Consider the following 22,258-nt stretch of genomic DNA (forward strand, 5'->3'; position numbering starts at 1 on the left):
CCTTGCGCCATCTCCAGAGTGGAGGCCCAGCTGGGAAACAGGCTTCTCTTCCAATAGCAATTAGATCTTTAAGATCAGGCCTTAGCAATTTGACCTAAAGCCATCCTTCCTCGCAACAAAGTCTCCAACATCTTCAGAGGAAGAGAAGGGGAGTAAGGCAAATGAGGAGAAATCCAGGTCTCCGTGGCCTGATTAGAAACTTTGTTGTGTCAAATAAACTTTGGCCACTGGAGGAAGGTACCCTATGGTTGCTCTGGCTTTAGAAAGCTCTGTCCGGGGCTTCTCAATCTTCTTTTCACCTCTCTCTCTCCCCCTCTCTCCCCTCTTCTCTTGTTTCAAAAGGGGCCTCTGGTCAGCGCTGATTAATAAGTGTTTTTTGTTGTGAAGTGTTGAATAATAGAGGATGGCCGGTGACCCAGTAAAGACTAAACCTTGCTCTGGTTTATTGTGGCAAGCTGAGAAAGGGGCTTTAGGCCCGGGACCCCAAGCACTGACCCGCACACATCCCGCGGATCGCCTATTCATTCTCACAGCCCCACAGTCGCCCAGGCTCCCATTGTTTGCCAAGCAACAATGGAGATTTCGCAGGGAAAGTAAAGCTCTTTTCAGATTCCTCTCTGGTGTTTTGCATTTAGGGAAACACCGACCTCCACTTTTTTCCCCCCGACATTTTTCCTCACGGCAGTAAAAGCGGTTCGTTTTCGGGGAAACTTGTGTGAGTTTGGTGCTTGGTCGCCCAACACCAGTGTTCGAGGGAGGCGAGACGTTGGGAAAAGGAGAGCCCCGGAGATTTCCTTTTTTTTTTTTTTTTTTGAAACGCATTTAGAGGACGGAAGCTGCCTCCAGGGAGAGAGGGGAAAAGGGGGGAGGGGAGAAGAAAAAGAAAAGAAAATGTTTCCTCGCGGGGGTTGCAGGGTCTGCGGGGGCTTCGCGGCGGAGAGGCGAGCCGCCGGGTCCGCGGCTCCTCAAGGCCCGCCAGCAAGTGGCCGGTCCGGCTCGGCCGCCGGCGAGCGAAGCGCGCCGTCGCTGCTAGTCTCCCCCTTCGCCTTCCTTCCCGCGCCACTCTCTGCTCCTCCTCCCCCGAGCCCCAGGCGGCCCCGCAGGCCCCCGCGCCCCGGCGCCCGGGACCTGGCGCGCTCCGGGGCCGACCCAGCCGGGCGGGGTGGCGGAGGGAGTGGGAGCCAGGGCCCCGCAGGCCTGGGCCGCGTCTCCCTCTCCGAGAGACTTACTTCTGTTTTGCTCTACTGCACCCGGGCGGGGAAGGCTTTCCAATTTTTCCGTCGGCCCGGGGAGCGGGCTCCCTCAGGGCCAGCTTGGGGCAGGTGGAAGGCTGGTGAGGGCGGCGGGGCCAGGCGAGGTCGCGCGGAGACTTGGCCAGGCCTGCTGAGGCCTGGGCCGCTCGGCCGCCTCGCCTCAGCCACCACCGAGCGGGCAGTTGGTGGGCACCTCACCCCGGGACCGGCCGAGAGGCCCCGCAGCCCCCGGGGACCCGGCTGCCTCGAGATTGAAGGGCTCGGCTTGCCCGGCTTGCCCGGAACGCACGCTACCCGCCCGACGCGTGCACGTGAGGGTCGGAGGTCATCGGGTTGGCCGAGAAAGGCCGGAGGAGAGTGAGGAGCGGCTCCCCACTGCCAAAAAGTGCAGAGTCCGCTGGGGCTTCGCGCGGCCCGGGAGAAGCGAAGGGCGCGATTTTGCGGAGCCCGAGCCGCGGGCGCTGGGACGGGGCGCCGCGTGGGGCCGGCCGAGGCCGCCCTCCGCGGACAGGCCGGGTCCCCGCCCTCGAGGCCACCCGTCACGCCGTGCTCGGGTTCCGCGTCCCCGCACGCCCTGCCGCGCGCCTCCACCTTCCCCCCAGCGCGCGCCTGGGCGCGGGGCGAGGGCGAGGGCGCCGCGCAGGCCGCGCGGCCTGGTGGGCGGTGGGAAGCTTGCACTGCGCCTGCCCGCGCGGCCCCGGCCCGCGGCCCTGCAGTCCCCAACCGCTCTTTGACAGCTCTCCGAGCCGGGAGGGGAGGAAGAGGAGGAGGAGGAAGAGCAGAAAGAGGAGGAGGAGGGGGCGGTGGCGGGCGGCACACTAAGGGCAGAGAAGGGGGAGGAGGGCTCATTGTCCGGTCCCCCCAGTCCAATTGATATGCTAATCCCCTTTCTGATGCCATAACAAAGAACACCTTTGCACTTTTAAAAGACTTTTGTGCCCTGGCTACAGAAGTTTATTATCCACTAATTAGCAACAACTTCTGGCAATGAGTTGGGTTACATTTTCATAAGCTCGGAGCCCGGGTGCTGAGGTGCGCGGGCAGGAGGAGATTTGCGCGCTTGGCAAACCTGAAAAAACCCGAGGCTGGAAAGTAGTCGTCGGCTCAGGTTCCTGGGCCAAGGGTGGGAGGCAGAGATCGGAAGCTCTGTTCTCCGAATGGACTGAAAGGAGTCCAGAAAAAGGTTTTTTGGGCGGGGGAATGAGCGAACTGGACCCAGGATGTTAGGTGACCTTATCCGAACCGATACTGTGGACCCTGGCCGGAGAGCTGCGCGGAGGCGGCGGCTGCCGGCTGCCTTGCAGGTGTCCTGGCCCAGCCATCTGTTGGGGGAGGAGGGGTAAAAGGCCCAGACGAATGTTCCAGCGTTCGTCTCTGACCTCTCTAGCGTTTTTCTTTGCAGTTTGGACCTAGAATAAACCCCGGCGAGGAAGCGGCCCATAGGTGGGAGAGGCACCCGCCACCTAGGTTTCTTCCTAAGGCCTCCCCATCGTGATGCAAGGCTGAAATTCCAGGACCCAGAAAGAAGACGCAAAGCTGGCATTACCAGAGACAGGATGGGGGTGGGGGGGTTGCTGTATTAAGCGCCCACCTGGGGTCGTCTGAAGTCGTCACCCAACAGAGCAGACCATTCTGGCTAATCAGAGCACAGAGTCGCAGCTTCTCGGCAGCGCGACCGGTGCGCACCGCGTGACCCTGCCTCCCTCAGGCTTTGGCAAGACGTTGCCGATCTTTAACAGTCCCACATCCCAGGTCAATACACTGGAAACAGATAGAATGAGCATCATCTGGTGAAAGATAAAGGGCAGGGGGACAATGTGCATTCCTTCTAGTGCTTCCTAACAGAACGTTGTCTCTCGCCGCTAATAAAACACCGGTTCAGTGAGGCCTTCGGTCTGGGCTTAACTGCAGAGATATTGTCTTATTTTAGGTCATTCGAGACCCCAAACCCATTATTTTGGGAAACACACACGTATACATATGTATATATACTTTTTTTTAAATCCCGCTTTCATTTTTGGTTTTCACTTTTTGTAAACGACCCCGTTGGAGGTATTGTTGGATTTTTCAAGCAGATGTCAGCTGGGTGCTGGCGGCCTGTGTCCTCCTGCGGAAGCAGAGTCTGGTTTGATAAATGTTCAAGGTGAAACATGGCTTCAGAACTCCAGGGTGCTTTACCATATAAGAGCGAATATTCAGAGGCTGGAGGTGGCGAGTGATATTGTTTCATTCCCTTTTGATAGAACTAAATGTGGTTATCTGTAGTCCTAACCTCTCTGGTGTCTGAATGCAGTGTTTCTGAACAAGCTCTGTTAGAACCAGAAAATGGGGAGTGGGGGTGCTGACTACTTAAGGGAATATTGCTGAAGAAAATACAAGGAAGATACCAAAGATATTAATGGGATATTGGCTCCCGTGATCTCAGGAACAAGAAAATATCCCCGAATTTCTCCCCAGCAGTGGCTTTGGGTGGAGTGAAGCAGGAGGTGGGTGATGAATGCAGGGAAGAGGAGGTCTTTCTGTTATCACCCTCACCCCCTTCATTGAGGAAGAACAATGGCCCGGCCTGGTTTTTTTTTCTGAAAGAGAAACTGCGGGAAGGCAGAGTTGCTCTTTGTGACCCAGCCCTTTTAGAGGAGGGGGAACCAGACACAGGACCCCCTGACCATTGGGCAGTGTCTTCCAGATCTGGACCCCTCAGAGATTCTCTAAGAGCTTTAAAAAAAAAAAAAAAAAGGCGCTGGCCCTGTTGCCCAGTAAGGCCCACTCAGCCTCCGGAAGAAACCCTAGCAAAACCCAGAGACCTCAGAATTCTCCTGGCAAGGGGGGCAGGGGGGATTGAAAACCACACACTCTCACATGGTATGTCAGCCTTCCTACACCCCCTACCACCATATCGTCTGATCATGGTTGATTCTGCTTACGTGTGTATTTCAGATTAAGGATGTATTTATTTATTTATTTAATCCTTCAGATCTTCGCATACCACAAAGAGATTTAATTCCTTTCCAAGGCGAAGAGTTGATAAAAAGGCTCCGTTTTAAAGCAATGGGGGAATCATATGACTGTGACCTTGACGTGTGAAGGGGGGAGGGGCGGGTAGATTTGGGCCCAAACCTTTGGCCTCTCCGTTTCTGGGGCGTCCTAGGCCCTTTCTAAGGACACCAGCAAGAAGGGAGATGTATTTTCAAAGGTTTTCATTAGCGGTTCATTCGTTAAAGTTGGGAACTTGGTATTTTCATATTACGTGAAATACATGATTTAATTATACTCCAAAAACAAATTAAGGACAGGCCTTCTACACAAATTGGAGGCAGCTAAATGCTCTTTTGTGCCTGCAGCCCTCGGGTTGTTATAGAGGCTGCTGATGCATGAGAAGTAAGTGACTGATTTAACTCATTGGGATGCAGGAAGCGACCTGCCCTCTTTTGAAAAAAAGCGAGGGAGAGAGAGAGAGACGGAGAGAGAGAGGGAGGGAAAGAGAGAGAGAGACTTCGAGCTGGAGAAGAGAGGGAGGGGACAGGAGAGAAAAGAAGGAGAGAGAGAGGGAAAGAGAGAGAGAGAGAAGGGAGAGGGAGGGAGAGAGAGAAGAGAGAACGCAGAGGGTGGGAGGCAGGGAGGGAGACCAAACCCCCCTTTACTGCGTTGAACGCTTCTGAATTTCAAGCAGAAAGTAGAAGGAGCCCCACACGGCAATGAGCGTCTTTCCTTGGGCTGCGTGTGCAGAGCGTAGACAATGAAAATCTCCATCCCCCTCCCCCATCCCCGCTAGGCTACAAGATTTTTGTTGTCGTTCCCTCTCAACGGTGGAAGATGTGCAAAATCAAACGTATAGAGATGTGTATATATTTTTTTAACAAACAAACCAAACGGGCTGAGACGCGGATTACCCAAACGCGGACCGGCTGTAAGTACTATCTTTTCCTACGTTAGCCGTGCTCTGCGTCGCTGGCTGGGTTGGGAGTGTTCGCTTTGTGAGTCGGAGCGCGCGAGGGTTGTGTTTCGGTGTTTTTATTCACAGGGGTTTCCTCGAAGCTTGCACTTTCCGCACGTGAGCGAGTGAAGTGTTTCGCCCGTTTTGGGCGTGCGGAACAAGGCACTGGCGGTCTTGGATGCGGAGACTTGGAGCAGCGGGCGGGGGGCGTCCGGAGGCGCGGAGTCGAGGGGTTCCCGCGTTGCGAGCATCCTTGAGAGCCTCCCGCCCGGCTCCGGGCTGCAAGGTTGGTTCCTGGCACTGGATGGAAATCAGGTCATGGAGATCCCTAAGCTCCCGCACTACCAGACGTGCAGGGGAGACGGGATGGAATTGGAAGGAGACATCTGAGGAGGAGGGAGGGGATGCGAGCACCCCCCGGCCCAGAATGGAGTCCTGGGCCGCCGCTGGCCGGGCCCCTAGGCTTGCGGGACTTAGTCTGGCCGGGTTTGGCTGCTAGCTAGCATCGCGCCTTTGGTGGGTCTTTTCGCTACATCTCATATAAAGGATCTTCTTGTGACAAGGGCTGAGTGAGGGTAGCAGAGTGTGTCTCAGAACGCCCAAGCGGGAGAAATTGTGGTTCTGGGGGAGGTATTTTTTGGCCTCTTGAAAATGTGCAAGAATTCCGCGGGCCCACGCTTTCTTTGTGTGCCGGGCAGCGCCAAGCGCTTTGTGCTTCACAAGGAGAAAATGGCGAGTCCTATTGTGTTTAGGCCATTTTCTTCCGGTACAAGGATTTTCCCAAGTTCTAAATACTTCTTCGGAAAGTAGTCTTCTCGTGCCCGGAAAAGTGTGAATCACTGAAGTTCGGCCCCATGGCCTGGCGTGGGTACCGACCTCAGTTTAGGCAAGAGCCTGTTTTCTTGCCGTTGGGATACTTGCATCAAAACAAAAATATGACCAGTTTGCGCAGGTTGGTGTCCTTCAAAGATCCGCAGCGGCTTTTAGGGATTCGGAAGATAAGCATCTGTTTATATCTGTTTCTATACATACATATAAATAACATACTTTCCCTGATAATCTGAAGAGAAAAATAAAAGTCTAAAGACAATGAAATGTTTGGAGAGAGGAGGAAAGTTTTTTCTTTATTCTTTCACACTCCCCCCCCCCCCCCCGGAGGAAACCCCAGGGGAGGTTAAATGTTACTTTGCCAGGTCAGTCTTTTGTTTTTTGAAATGAAGGTGAAACGTTATTTTGGACAGAAGGAATTACTAAGTAGCCTTAACTATTAGAGCGTGTGCTTTCTTTGCTTCAGTAGGAAAAAAAAAATATTATAATGTGTTAGTGAAGGGATTTAATTTAATGCTCTTCGTGTTGCCTATGTGTGTGTGATATATCTATATCTATCTACAAAGGGAGAGTTGAAGAGGTTGTTGTTTGGCTTTTTGTTTCTCAATTTGTCATTTTGTAAAAATTTCTGCACTTTTTAAACCATTTGTAAAAGTGAACAAGGAAGCCTAGACAAGAATGTCTCTCACTTTTTTGGAAGAAAAAAAATTCAGGTTGAAAAAATTCTATTTTCTATTTACTGCAGTTCTTTGGGCCCCTAAATGGGGTGGTGATTTTGTCAGCTCAAAAATAATGAAATGCAAACTTTTCTCATCTGCTTCCTGTACTCACAATTTGGTGGCAAATATGGGAAAATGTAAACAACTGGAATGGGGGAGAGAACTCAAAGCCTATAGATGTTCCCCCCTTTGACATTATCTTTAAATGTTATGGCATTAAATTGGTGCAGAAGCACTGTGATTTACATTTTTCAAAATGCACCACTGGCATCTCCCTTCATGTGGATCAAGACCATGGACAGCGAACTAATATTAAATCACTGAGCAAAAAGGACTCTAGTAAAATTTTGTGAGAGCAGAATGGAAGTTTATATTCAAATATGTTGGGAAGCAAAACAATGTTTTTCATTTTTAGAAAGAATTAGACTTCTTTAAAGTTTGGAATTTCAAACTTATTCTACCAAGTTTCAAAAAAAAAGAATGATTTATATATTCTGTCTCAAACAGTATGTGTTCTTCACCCAATTAAAATGAGATGAGGTCTACCTTTTGTTACTGGTAAATAGCAAATTTAAATCCATCCCTTTAAGATGTGGGCTGTTTCTTATAAGGCCTTGAAGCAAAGTGAGGATAGAGAAATTTTACTATTTTAGGCTGGAATTATCTGAATGACACTAAAGCAAATTAAGTTGATTTTTATCAGTGACTGAATTTCTAAATGCATAAAATTGGAAAAATTAAATGCCACTTTGATAGACAGGAATAATATGAATGGAAATATAGTCCAGCTACATACATCTTCTACTCCTGTTTAGGCATTGTAGTCTATAACCAACAGTGTAATGTTGTGAGCAAACATTTTTTTTCCAAGAAAGTCACAGATTTTTTTATACATCCTGATTTGATTTGGGGAACAGAATTGATTCAGTGAAGCTCTGTGTCAGAGATCAATTTATTTTGTTTCACACGTTATTTGAATTACCTTTATTTCTTTGCAAAATTGAACTTAACTTAAAACCATTTCATTCGTGAATTACATAACACATTCAAAATTGCTCCTTTAAATTTCCAATTTTATATTATCTTTTGGTTTATTCATAACTTGACTTCAGTGTGACTTCTAAAGGACTGGGAATTCATATAAAGCAAAAATAATATGCAGGTTTGAGAAACTAAAATAGTTTATATTTAAATTTTAATTTTGAAACGACATCAAATTAAAGAGTTTAGGGTTTATGAATTAGGAATTAGATTTGGCTATAGAATAAAACTGCAGTTACCTGAATGTACAAATTCTTAAAATCAGATGCTACAAATGTTTTGGACACACACACACACACACCATTTTGTTTATTTGTTTTTGAAAAGCATCTTCAAAGTATTTGCAAAGAAAATGTAATGATCAGGACCATGGTGAGGTCCCCGTGGCTCACTGAGTGGTGGCCCAGGGCTCTGGTTGGGACACCGTTTGGTTGGAAACAGGTCATTGTCTAGAAAGGTACATTCGTCCGGAATGGCATTCGTGATAAGATTAAGCATAAACCTAAACCTCGGCCTGGGGAAAGGATGGCGGCGGGGGCGAGAAGAGGAAATGCAGATAAGCCCAGCTTCTGCAGCTTGCGCACATAATTAAAAGGCCGCCCCTCATCTAGAGCGTGGGCTCTGTCCGGCCTAAGGTGCTTATTTTGTAGTTACTTGGCCAGTAACTGCATGTGTGAGTGAATAAGAGCCCAAGAGCTTAGAATTAGGGATCTAGATGAGATGTCCAGGGGGTGTCGACTCTTGTCTCCATTTTAGGGAGAGGCAACCGAAAATGGTGACTTTGGCTTGCCTTGAGCAAGTCTGAGCATTGACGGTAGGGCTGTAAGGAAGGGCCGGAGAGACTGGGGGCACGACGTCTTAGGGGGCCTGTCTTTGGGCCACTACGTTGGCGCCAGGGGGTGTAGGCAAGGGCAGGGCACTCGCCCTTTGCTGTACCCAGGCGCAGCTCTTGGGGGCTGAGCGCCTTCTGCGGCTCTTTGGTTTCAAGGACACAGCGAGCTGCTCAGGACTTTGGGAGCCAACATCTGTCTGACTGGTGACGTCAGCAGCCCGTGTAATCCTCTTGTGCTGAAGGCAGATGCCTTATTTGTTTGGCTGGAGCGAGCCATTAATCCCTAATTCTGGATCAGCAAGCGAGGGGGAAAGACCGGACCGCTCCGACCCACCCCCACCCATCCCCACCTCCCACCCTAAAGCACCTTACACCACGGAAGCCTCTCAGCCTCCTCTTTCCTCCGCGAAGGCGCTCAACAGCGATTGAAAACGCTTTGGTCCTCTCCAGGTTTGATCAGGGCTAGTAGGTCTTTCTCCTTCGGATTTCTAGGGCTATGTGTATGTGTAATTCTTTCTCTCATCGATCGTTTCGATTTTTCTTGCTGGGACTCGCGGGTCTTGCAGTTTGCAGGGTCCTAAGCCAAGAAGGGGTGGGGATTGGAGAGTGCGGATGCAGAGTGCGGTCTGAGGGAAGTGGTGAGGCAGGGGAAAGGGGGCACAGAATGCGGAAACGGCTGGACTGCGCGGGAGGATCTTCTGTGGACGCGTATTGACAGTTACAGCTCCCGACGTCTCTTCTCTGGCCGCTGCTGTGCCGCAGCGTCTGGCCCCCACCGCGCGGCTTCCGCAGCCGGGACCTGCGCGCACCGCCACCGCGCCGCCCCCCGGGCTGCGCGCCCCGGGCCCCGCGCGCCACGGGCCCTTCTGCGCTCGGCTGAAGCCTGGGGACGGAGGTCGTAGCCCGCCGTCTGGGGTCCCGTCCCCCCCCCCATCACCTTATCTCCCTCTCCTGCTCCCTCCCGCCGCCTACTCCCTCCCGCCTCCTGCTCTCCTCTCCCCAAACCCCCTCCCCCGTCCTGCCGCCCTCTCTAATTCTGCACTGTGATTCTGTTTTTCAGGGGCGCGTGCTGGGGAATCTGCGCTGGACTGGCTCTCGGCGCTCTCTCCCGCCGCAGCTGGGATCTACGCCGCCCAGGGACCGCGGTGGTTGAGGAGCCTCCCTTCCTCGGACGCAGGAGCCGGAGCGGGCCTTTCCCTTGGGCCGACCGCGCCGTAGGCGACGCCGCGAAAAGAGCCGCTGCGCCCGCCAGCTCCTGCCCGCTGCTCAGAGGGCTCCGCCCGTAGAGGTCAACTCCCCTCACCCCTTCCTCTCTCCTGCTCGCCCTCCCTCCGCCCGGCCCAGGTTCCTCCAGCCTGACTCCTGCCGCAGTCTGAGGAGAGCGCGTTGGCTGCGCAGTTCTGAGCCATAACCCCCAGCCGGGCCCAGACCCGAGGTCTGCGCTCCCCGGCCGTGGGGAAGCCTTAGCGGGCTGGCTTTTCTCTCTGCACCAAAGCTGTAGCCAGACCAGATGGGCCGCCCAGCTCTCTCGGGACTAGGCAGGTGCGGTTGAGTTAATTTTTCCGCATTACAAAGAAAGACGACCCAGCCTGCCCTTGGACTCTCATCTTTTCCCCAAATCTCCCAACCGAAACCGCGGTAACGTTATCACAGGACACAGAGACTAGGCATATCTGCGTGTTTATCTTACATACACACACGCAAGATTATTTTCCCGTCTATGTGCTAGATCTCATTCCCGACAGCAAGAAATGATTGACAAAGCTTTCTGCAGCAGAACATGCAATGGCGCGGTCCTGAAAACCTGCCATTCCTTACAAGTGACTTAGAAGAGATGCAGGGCGAACCAACTCGGTTAATTGCCTTCAGGAAAATAACACGATTACGAAATTAGATGTGTACCAGAGGGGTAATTAACTTCGATCCACGCCGTCATTTGAAAACTAGATTTATAGGCGTATGTATGTTTTTAGGTGTGCTGTAAATGGCATGCAGATATATGCATATGTATATGCAGACACATGCATCGTCTACACTTCCACTGAACAGACTAATTAGCAGCAGCTCTGGCAGCTGTGGCAGGAGGCGAGCTGAGACAGGAGCCCGGCTTATGAGTTACGACTCTGGGGGAGTCATAGGGACTCAAAGCTCGGTGGAGGGGGAAGGCAATGAGGAGAAGTGGTGTATTCGCAGTGGGTCAGTTACTTTGCGGATCAAGATCAGACTCTGCCCTCCGTGTTCACAGCGGACCTTGATTTAATGTCATACAATTAAGGCACGCGGTGAATGCCAAGAGCGGAGCCTATGGCTGCACTTGAAGGACACGAGAGCGTCTCAGGACGACAAAAAGGAAAAGGCAATCACAAGGGGGTTTGAGGGGTAGTAGAACAAACCCATCATTTGCCACATAAAGACCCTCAAACCGATTCCAGAACTAACCTAGTTGTCCCCAAGGTAAAATGGTCATAGTTTTCAGCAAAAGTCTTGGAAATCTGCGGGTGAATCCCTGAAGGGGATTTTAGGAGACCTTCAGTGACAGGAGCTTCAGCGGTCAAGAGAGCAGGAGTTCCCTTTTGTGCAAATATTCTAGAGTTGAACTGTTGAGAAAGCAGTGGTTCTTTAAAGAGCAAGTAGGATGATTGCATTCTGGGCCACGCTGCGGAAACAAAACAACAGAGAGGATAATAATGTTAAATGGCGCCCTCATCACATTGCACAAGAAACCTCAAATGGCTCACCTTCTTCGGGAAACCCCCCAACTACCACTGCCCCCTATCCCTCCCCTCATCCGCCCCCCTTCTCTTCCTAGTATCCAGTCGGCCTTGCCTGGCTTTAGAAAGCCAAGATAATTTCCTTGTATCGACAGTGACCAAATCAGTCAAAGGAGTAGTACACGGGAAAAAGGCCAGGCCTGAAAGTTTAGAAGGACTTGGCAAATTAATTTATTTGGAAGCCACTGAAGTGGACTTTGTTAAGGTGGTAGTTCCGCACCACGGCCTTGGAGCCAAAAACAAACCCAGGCTAAGAAAGCGAGCCTTGATAGATGTCTTTGTTCTGCCTGGTCTGCAGGGGCTGGGAACAAAGGAGAGGAACTAAGAGAGGATTCACCAAAGTGGCCGCGCCCTTCGCGCCTGGTGCTGTCCGCGGTGCTGACCTGGGCCCTCTTCTCTCCGTAATTTAACCAAAAAGCAATAGGACCCTCCTGCCCCCATCCCAAAGAATAGCAGAATATTAGGTAATTTGAGAAAGAAAAAAAAAAATTAAAAGCAGAGAAATGCCGCATACAGAAAAACCTAATATTTTACCATAACAGTCCACTCTAGCTGTTGCCACATTTGACTTGCCATTTTCGGTCTTCACGTGGTTTATGTATATTGGGAAACAACTTCACTTTATTTAGACTGAAACCCGAATCTAAGCAATGGGCGGGACTTGCAAGGAGAATGAGGAGAATGAAGGCTCCATTTTTTTTTTTCTTTCTGAAGTCATCTTCCTTAAAACATACAAACTTAAGGTCCTCAGCTGCATACCTAAACAGTTTTAGTGTGGTCAGTAAAGGGACTCGCGACAGACTCAAGTGTGGACCACAAGATTTACCATGAAGGGACGGGATGGGGACTGCCTAGGTGAGACCAAGCGGGAGCCCACCCAGCCCCTGCCGCCTCAGGCAGCAAGGGCAGCCTTCCTAGGCACGTCCAGAGCTGCAAGCACTACAGACCTCTCTGAGGCACGGAGCTTGCTCAGCGCTTCCTGGCCGGCGGGAGGCACTGGGGCAGAAGGACCTGAAGCCCGCACTGCGGAAAACCAACTACAGCATCCTCCGCCTCAAAGCTCTGGCAGTTGGAAAAGGACAGGTTGGCTTACTAAATCGCAGGCAATGAAGATTCGCTTTAGGAGTCGAGGGTCGTATGGGTCAGTATTCATATATTCAGTAAATCTTTAAATCTCGCACCCCATTATTTCATTGTCTTAGATATTGAGAACTTTAAACATCTGAACTAAATAATGAATCAAAGAGGGGAGAGAGACAGAGAGAGAAACAAGAAATCAAACAATTTGTAGCCAGCCTGAGGTCTCAAAAGAAATCGCTACATATTTGCTTGCATTTGTTTTATAAATCCACAAACATAAAAGATGTTAAAGTTAGGTAAAACAATCCAGATTAGCAATAGAGACAGCAAGACCAATTTTGATCCAGATCTAGAAGTGGGCCACAAATGGGTCATACATTTCATCAGATTTATTCTTTTACACCTGAATGATGGAGCTATATCAAATAAGTCTGAAAATAAAGTGATGAAGCACAATATGCTCAGGAGATAGTCTTACTTCCTTCCCTCAGGGTGGATCTTATTTATTCTCTGACTTTAGAACTCTGTGAGTTAGGTCTTTCATGTCCATTGATGACTTAAGTTTATATTTCATTTTATATAATTTAGGAGGGAATAGGTAAAACACACTAAAAAAGGGTGCTACTTGGATAATAAAAGGAAAGTGTTGGGAAACATTCCTCTTGTGCCATTTAAGAGTAGTCATTGGAAATTGAAATGGGTTTAAAGCATTACACATTATCATGGAAACTTGATTTCATTCCAGAATTCATGCAACAGCACCAATCTCCTGAACCCACATTCCCTCAAGCAACAAGGGTCCAAAGTTGCAAAATACTTCTGCCTTAGTTGTGTTATAATTCATATTACATAATAGAAACACACCTAATCTCCCTCCCTCCAATCCTTCCTGTTTAGGACAATCTAAACCTGTCCTCCAGAAAGCTTAATAAGTTTTAAAATTACTTTGTAAATAGAGATGAGATACATGAAATGAAAGAAGGTAAAATACCATTTAAATAAGGGAACACACAATTTAATGTTCTGGTTACAATGGTTAAATCCAGAGTGGCTATCGATCCGTAATATTTCTGGATTTTTAAGACTATTTTATTTTCTATTTATTTTAAAATTAATCATCTGGTTTATTATCTATTGCCAATTTGTCTGCTATGAAATTCTATGCTCAGCATTTTTTTGCAATAAAACAGTTTAAGCTTCACAATTGGAGAACTTCAGCATAGTATGCCATGGAGGCCCTTTGACAATCACAACTTTCATTTAGTAGTCTGAAATTAAAGCTTCTCGGAATAATTTAGGAACAGCTTGACCCTTTGAGATACTCAATGACAACCCTCCAGGGAAATAGTACGTTTCCTTCCTGGGAAGGAGATGCTAGCGCAGTGCACCAGGAACTTATACGCTGTCAACAATGCCAGAGCGCCCTCTGCTGCCAGAAAGAGGCAGAACACCAGCTACAATAGCCAGATGGCCGAGTCGCCATCAGCAATGAAAACATTAAGCTCTTAGGAACATTTAATCTGTGAAATTTAAAAGCTCTCATCATATTGTACTTTTGAAGGGGCCACCTGATTTTGATTTTGAGAACTCCTTGAATAATTTTCTTATATTTCTGTAGGGTAGTGAAGAGTCAAATATTTCAAAGTTTTCAGTCTGTCAAATTATTTCTGTAGTTAAATTTCTGCACACTTTCTCTAATTTTATATGGAAATAAGAAATTGCAGATCGGAGTTAAAAACCTTTGTGCTGAATATATAAGTAGAGAAACTTTTCCTAGTTTCTCCATATACCTAAGATCTAATAAAGAAAAAAATTAATTAAAGGTATCTAGCACAGGTTGTTACATTTTTAAAAACTAAGGATCCCAAAGAATCATTTTTTTGTTTTGATAATTAATCCAGGTTTTTATCAGGCTTTAAGTTTGGGAATAAGAAAATGAGTTATGTTTGAGAAAGAAGTTGAAATTTTGCTTTACCCTAATATGTATACTCTTTTTATCCTTGAAATTTTTTAAAAGAATTTATATCCATACTTGCCTTAGAAAGTTTTCTTTAGAAAAGAATGCATTCTGAGTATGAGTGATCTGATATGTTTGCAACATAGGCAAACTCATAAGAAGAGATACTTGCATTAAAATTGAGTTTTTCGGTATGGAACAATCTCTTCTCAAATGAAATGGTGGACATTTTTTAAAAGGTTAAAAATTCTTTTTCATTTTTATGTATTATAGGGTTTGTATTTATTTTAAAAATGTACAGCCATATTAACTCAATGTTGTGAATTTCAAAATTATAGCCTATTTCTAAACACACACACACCTATCTTTGCCATGAAGACTATTGTTGAATATATCAGTGCTAATGTAATAAAGTGTTTCTATTAATTCTGTGGTTGTTAAATAAATCTTGTAAAATAAAGTTCTACTTATTTTATGGTGTCAGAATGAAATAGCTATCTAATATCACTTATTTAATCCCACTTTAAATGAAAATTCTTATAAGAATATTAAGCTATAAAGTTGCTGACAGTATTAAGCAAAAATGTTAAAAATTATATAATTTTATAATTTGCTATAATAAAAAAGTGTTGGTTAAATATTAAACTAAGTTAAATATTTGACCAATTATGTAAAATTCCATATAACTACAGGCACATTTGTCTTCTGAAAACTACTTCTCCAAAGAATGTATTTATAAATTTATGGCATAATAATTAAAATAAAGGAAATGTTTAGAAATTTTATATTTTCACTCTAAGCCCTCTCTTAAAAAGCTAAATATTAAATTTATTTTTGCTTAATCTACATTTCTTTCTAAATAAATTCATATTTTAGTTAGGGGGGAATTTACGCAGTGACATAATTTTGTTGTGTTCCTAATAGTTATTATAATACGTTTAAAACCAAATTTTAAGTAAATAAAATGCATAATACATATCAAAACATGTTCTTTCTATCTTAAAAACCATTTGTTCTATTCTTTAAAAAAAAAAAATACAAGAGAACAAGCTAAAAGAGCTTCTCAGATGCCCAAGAGATGCTGCTCAAGGCGAAAATCATGCACCAATGTTTGCTGTTCAAATTTGTATGTAAGGATTTTTAAGCTCTTATTTTATAACCGTACAAGGGTAACATTGTAACTAAAACACTCCTAACTTCTGGCTATTTACAATCCACAGAAACATTCACTTCCATAAGAGTACTATTCATCTAAACAATATATTTATGAGAAGCATTAATACAATAAAAGCAACTAATTACTGATACTTTTATTCAAGAATTAACCACAACAATAATTGTACCCTTTTTTACCCCCGTTCTTGGATGAAATTAGTATGCAATTTAATATTTGCTGATGACAAAAATCAAAGCCCTAATCGCAGACTTCAGATTAGAAAGAACAGGCATCAGCGCCCTGGGTATTTTTTCCCCAGTGTTCAGAGTCAGCTGTCACTGCAATTTCCGTCAGCTGCTCTTAAGTAACTAGTACAATATAGAAATATGGCTGAGTAGGGATTGAAAATACGATGCCTTATTTAAGATGGAATAAAATTGGAATGTCAAGAAATTGGAATTGATTATCTTTTAGAATAGCAGTAGTTGCAAAGTGCAGGGAAAATATTTACACTGAAGACCAAATAGCCAGGAAAGTAAAAAAGCCCGGTATTGGAAGCAGAAGATACTACCAAGGCAAGATAGGGGGAAACGGGGAAAAATGGTCTTTGAGATTTATGTAAAAAGAACTAAAAGGAGTTTGGCTTCAATTTTGTTTTTAATATTTCAATAGATGATATTTATTTTAGATAAATATTAGCTTAGAAAGGATTATTAGATATCATCTCAGGTCTCTTCATTGGAATGTGTTGCAATTCTGATTTTACTGTGTTAAAGAAAGAAAAAAAATTAGAAATCAAATGAGCAAAATATTACTTTATTATTCAACTCTTATCCCATGGATTCAAAGGCAGAATTGTGTTTTTCCTCTTCTGGTTGTTGGTCAAACTTTTTTAATTGTAAAGAAGACATTAATTTAAATGTAATTGTATACATGGTATAAATAATGGAATTATTATAATATAGCATACGTTGGGCAAAAATATCTTCCCCTGTCAATTTGTTTAAGTACAAAACACTAATACGTGAAAAAGAAACTTGGTTTAGCAAATTGTTCCTTACTGATTTCAATGTTGTAAGCAGTAGTCACAATATATTTAGACAGCCACTTGTCAGGAGTAAGCAATGTTAGTGTGAGGAGTGAGCCCCCGGCTGTGCTAAACACTGAGAATCTTGGCCAAGGTCAACTCAAAGGTTATGAAGTTTGAGCTGCTATGAAAACATTAAGTGGAGAGAGGTGTTGTCTTGCTCAGAGCTGTACAGTGTCAATTTTCTAGGTCAGAAGAGCTTCTCCTTTTTCTGGATGTCTTGATCTGACTTTACTCTCTCAATTCCCAGAACTAGGCTACAGTGGTTGTCCATTCTAATTGTCCTGACAATATCAGATAATCAAATAGAGATTGGCTATAAGCACTCCGTGAATACATTCTTCAACAAATGGTTTTTACCACCTGGATATATTTAAAAGAAAGAGATTCCGATTCTATGGAAGGGTTATTTTTACTTAATTTAATTTAATTCAGAAAACACAAATATTTACAAATGCCCAGCGAGTATCAGGCAGTTGTGTCAGTTGAACTGGGGAAGGAGGGCTGGGCTGAGTGTGTATATACATACATATGTATGGAGAGAAAAGCTAGTGATAATGAGTTACCTATATTAGAGATTACAGTTACCATTTAAAATATGGTTGTGGAAAAAAATAAAATCATTCGTAGCTGTGGTCTGGACACATCTCTCCTGCAGTAATCTTACTATCAGCTAATCAACACAGTAAAACCCCATGATACAAGAGAATTATTAATAAAGAAACATTTAAAAATTGGCCAGTTTTTTCAAACTATTCTCCACACTCCTGCTGTTGTTATTGCAATAACTTTCTGCAGTAATTAACATTTTCGCAATCTATAATGTCCTTTCAGTGAATAAAATTTGTCCACATTATCTTCCCTCTTCTCTCTGCTTCCACATTATCTTCCCTCTTCTCTGTGCTTCCTCTTATCTGAATTGAATAATGGAACCCAGTAAGGTAAGTTTTTACGCCAATAACATTGAACACACCCATCAATCATAGACATAAAACCCAAATTTATACCGAAGAATCATATATATAAAAAGACTTTAGCCGATCTTTCTTTAACCTCCCCTTGTCATGGTAAACACTTAAACTCTCCTAGATTGCCAACTATAAAAACATATGTTTTCATTCATTTCTTCACTGTTTGGAAGCTTACTAGGTGCCAGGCCCTATTCTCTGGGTTGACTATCCAATGGTGAATGAACTGATATGATCTACTCTGACAGAGCTTATGGTCTTCTCCAGAAACTTTGTCCAGTGTTAAAATTTATACTCCCATAAACTAACATACTCTCTATAATTAAGTCCTTTAAAGCCCTTCTATTCCAACAATTATTCTTCATGATAAAAACAGATTTGTATTTTACTTTTCCAGGATAAATGAAACCAATACATTCACATTTTTGTTGTAGATCTGCTTCCCTCCGCATTGGTAACAATGAACACTTTTACTATTCCCTTTCAAATTTGGTGATAAATTGAGCAAGATATTAACATAAGCTGACCTAATGTTGATGATAAACTATTAACTTCTATCTTACTTGTGATTTACTCATCACCCTTGAGTTTTCTGTTTATTGATTATATTTACTTCCAGTTTGTCACAGATTTTGACTCCCCATTTTTTTTTCACCATATATGTCCACTGAACTCTGTGCTTTGGTCTTTTATCCCTCATTGATGCATGTTTCTGATAAGCTGTAGCTTTGTTCCTGTTCATTTTTTCCTTGTTCTCTTTGGTTTTGTTTCTTTTTTTTTTTTTTTTTCATTTTAATGAGCTATTTCTTCAGTTATCAAGATTCTTTTTAATTTATATGTTGTTTTTTCTACAGGGCTTGTAAATGTAACTAGCTCAAACCAACCAAATCGTTGATTGGTCTTACTGGATTGATTAAAAGTACATACCAAATCTAATTTAGTTATTAAACTGGTCATAATAACCAGACCAGTTTCTTCATGACCTCGTTATTTCAAACATTTAAAATAAACATCAAATCAGCCGGTCATTCAAAATATTCCCACAGATGTAATTTTCAGACTCTTCTTTAATCCATGTCATTAGCTATGAAGTTTTAGATGTATGGCTCCAGGAAAAATAGTCATGATTCTCTCTTCACTTTATTGTTCACAACCGTTGGCTGATCACCTTGTCTAAGTCTGAAAATGTCAGATGTTTGTCAGATTTTTTGACAATGACTGGTATCATGTGTACCAATGGGTCAAAGATCTTTTCCTGTAAGTTGTGATTACTGAACTCGTCAAAAGTTCTGAGGGTACAAATTCTCCAGCTTTGAAATGTAGTTGGTATAATATGGTATGCCATGTAAGTAACTCATGTGCTGACTTTGGAATCTGGAGACCTATATTTTAGGCGGAACTCTTACTTTAATTGGTTGAGTAATGTGAATTTCTTTCTTTCTTCCACTGGATCTCAGTTGTATGTGAACTTGATCAGTGACTCCATAATGTGCAATAAGAACTACCTTGGGAGCTGATATAAATTTAGGTTTTTAGGTCCCATCCTCAGAGATTCAGTTTCAGCAGGTCTGGGACACATTTAAACAAGTACTGCAGGTTGATGTGATGCAACTGGTCTACATTTTGAGAAGCTCTAGACCAGTTCTCCAAGTGTCTCTCTAGCTCTGAACTTTCTGGCTATGAATTAAAGGAAACTAATAATTCAAAGATAGTGAATCTGATCACTGGATAAACAGATCCAGAAAGAATTCGTGTTCTGGAGAGATCTTAGTTATAAAATGGAGAGTATGCAAGTCTGGGCTCATTAAGAAACAAATGCCAAGATGGAATTAAACGTGCGACGTCTTTATTGGGGAAAATACCTGTGTGAGAGAAAATAGGAGGTGGGCAGGTAAGCTGACCTATCAGACTGCAGTGCAGGTCTAATCTTCTTCATAAGAGAGGCAGGATAAGTGGGATGCAAGTGTCTTACAATAACATGCAGTCTAAGGAGCGTTTGGCAGGTTTTTCAAGAACATGCCGCCCTAGTATCCTTACCATAGTAAGAGCTTGTGAGCTGTCTATGGGAAACATGGCCTCTGAATAACACAATGATGGATTTTAGAACACAGGCTCTGGGGATCTTTGTTAATTCCATTCCCTGTAGTTGGAGATTTGTGAGGTATATTCTCGTGGCTGTCACAGAAAGGCAATTCATTGTTAATAAAAATCATTGTTAATTTAAAAAAAAAAAGAGTTGCTAGGAAATTTAACAGACATTTTTCTACCATCACATTAAAGAAAACCCAGATGGGATATGAACAGGATCAACAATTAATAAAAGATGAAGGTGATTCAAGAAGTGTCGAATAAATTACCTTGTTCCCAAAATGTATTAGTTAGTATGGGCTAGGTTATGTTATTATAGTGAACATCCCCCCAAATCTCACTGGTTTAAAAGAACAAAGGTTGGCATATTGCTCATACTCCATGCCCATTTGAATTGGAGGGGGACCCTGCTCATGTTGGTGTCCCAAGAAGTTCAGCTGATGGAAGCTTCACCATCTAAAGATGCCATCTTTTCAAATGCATGACCTTCCCAACAATATTTTGTGGACAGAAAAGGCTAAAAATTCAAGTACAGATGAACATTTTGACCCAGAAGTCACAGATAATCACTTCTATTCACATTTCATTGGTAGAACTGGTCATAGAGCCATGCAGAGAATTCAAGTCTTCCATGTATCTGGAACTTGAAAATAACAGATTATTAGTGAATAGTAATGCTCACCAAAATAAGACTCTTGCAAATAGTACTATCACTCATATATAGTGGGTGACTACTTCATCCCTAAGGGTCCTAGAATTCAGCAAACTAATGTAGCTGAAATAGAACCTGTGTTCAGATGCTTTTTGCATTTTCAAAGGCAGTGAGGTATGGTGGATAAGCTTAAAAGGGGGTCAAGTAAACTCTTGGTATACAAATAGGCTCTTTCTCTGAATTGCTGTGTGATTTTAGATATTTATCTTATCTTTCTGGCTCCTTGTTTTCTCATTTGAAAAGTGAAAGGATGGGGGCACCTGGGTGGCTCAGTCAGTTAAGTGTACGACTCTTGATTTCGGCTCAGGTCATGATCTCGGGGTCATGAGATCGAGCCCCAAGTCAGGCTCCACACTCAGGGGGGAGTCTGCATGTGATTCTCTCTCTCCCTCTGCCTCTGCCCCTCCACTGCTCTCTCTCTCTCTCTCAAAATAAATAAATAAAATCTTTTTTAAAAAAGTGAAAGGATAGAATTAGTTATCTAAGATATGTTCCAGAATTCAATTAGTTCTATAAATAGCAAGAGGAATATGATGTAATCTAATATATGTATAACAAACTGCTGAGAAAAGCCCTTCATTTTTACTTTACATGTGGGAAATCACGAGTACTGCTCTAAGATTGGCCGTGGAGGGTCATCAGTTTCTCTCAAGGTATTCCTCTGCGTTTGCCTAGGGGATTATGCCCACCACTCGTGCATTGCAGCCTCACTGTGAGCCACTTTCTGTCCCCACCTCCACTCCATTTCCTGGTTTTACTCTCAAAATAAGTTAACCACCTACAAAAGCCCTTAGCCCTTGCCTTACTCAGGGCTTCCTGAGAAGAACATAGGCTAATACTGCACAATAATCTCAACCGGCTAGGTTCACTTGGGATCAAAGATGGCAAGGGACTGAAATGTTTTTAGGGCCAACCTTAGCCAGTCAATGACTTCTCTGTTGAGGCAGTCTCTACTTCTTGAAAATGAGAAAGGAATCTTCGTAGGAATATCTGGACTTTCTCCAGCTACGGCACAGGGGAAGCAAGAAGCTAGTTTTATGAGAATGTGGACATTGAAGTACAGTCAGGAAGACTCCAATTAAGTCTTCTGAGAAACTACAAAGCTCGGAGCCAGTTTTCCATCTCTCTGGCTGTTGCTAGAGAAGAGTGGGGCGGGGGGTGGGGGGGGGAAGAAGGGGAAGCACTGAAAGGCATCCAGCTTCCTGCAATTCTGTAATGCAATTCTGCACTTTTCATGTGTTAACTTGATAACTGGTAATGTGCATCAGTAAGGAAGGGAATAAAACGCCTCCTAAAAAATATAGGCACCCCTAAACTCCAATGTTAGCAAAAAGAGAAATAACCAATAGTCCTAAAGTATAGTCTATATATATATATACATGCACTTCATGGTGCTTCCTGAGCAAGCGGAGGCACTATCAAACACAAAAGGTATGGCCTTCTTTTCCCTGTTCTCTCTGATCAGTCACCCTGATACAGAAACCCGTTACAAGCTGCTGTTATACCAACAGCTCAGGAGAGAGTATTTGGGTTGCACTGAGAGTATCCAGGCTCTACTGAGGAATAAGAAAAACTGAAAGGCATTCAGACGGCACACAAAGAGACATATCAGCCGCAAAAGGCTGAGAAAGGGTAAGGAATCTGACGCTGACTCCAAGTGCATTAGCTTCCATTGAGGTAGATGTGCATGAAACTTAATAAATGATTTTTGATCTATCTGGGGAGACATTCTTTAACAATGCATTTATTTAATGCAGTGGGAATATGTTCTTAATAAATGAGGCTATAATCAGCATATTTAAGATTAATTGGATCTTGTTGGAATAGTATAT

General features: G+C 44.3%; 1 long non-coding RNA gene across 1 annotated transcript; it reads left to right on the forward strand.

Annotated features, from left to right (window-relative positions):
- Positions 1-4,823: 4,823 nt before the first annotated feature.
- LOC116643044 lies at positions 4,824-14,841 on the forward strand. The gene is made up of 2 exons (XR_004301467.1): positions 4,824-5,160; positions 9,668-14,841. It is a non-coding gene; the product is annotated as an uncharacterized LOC116643044 (long non-coding RNA).
- The last annotated feature ends 7,417 nt before the right edge of the window (positions 14,842-22,258 follow it).

The sequence above is a fragment of the Phoca vitulina genome, unplaced genomic scaffold (genome assembly GCF_004348235.1).
Source record: "Phoca vitulina isolate PV1807 unplaced genomic scaffold, GSC_HSeal_1.0 scaffold25, whole genome shotgun sequence".
NCBI lineage: Eukaryota > Metazoa > Chordata > Mammalia > Carnivora > Phocidae > Phoca > Phoca vitulina.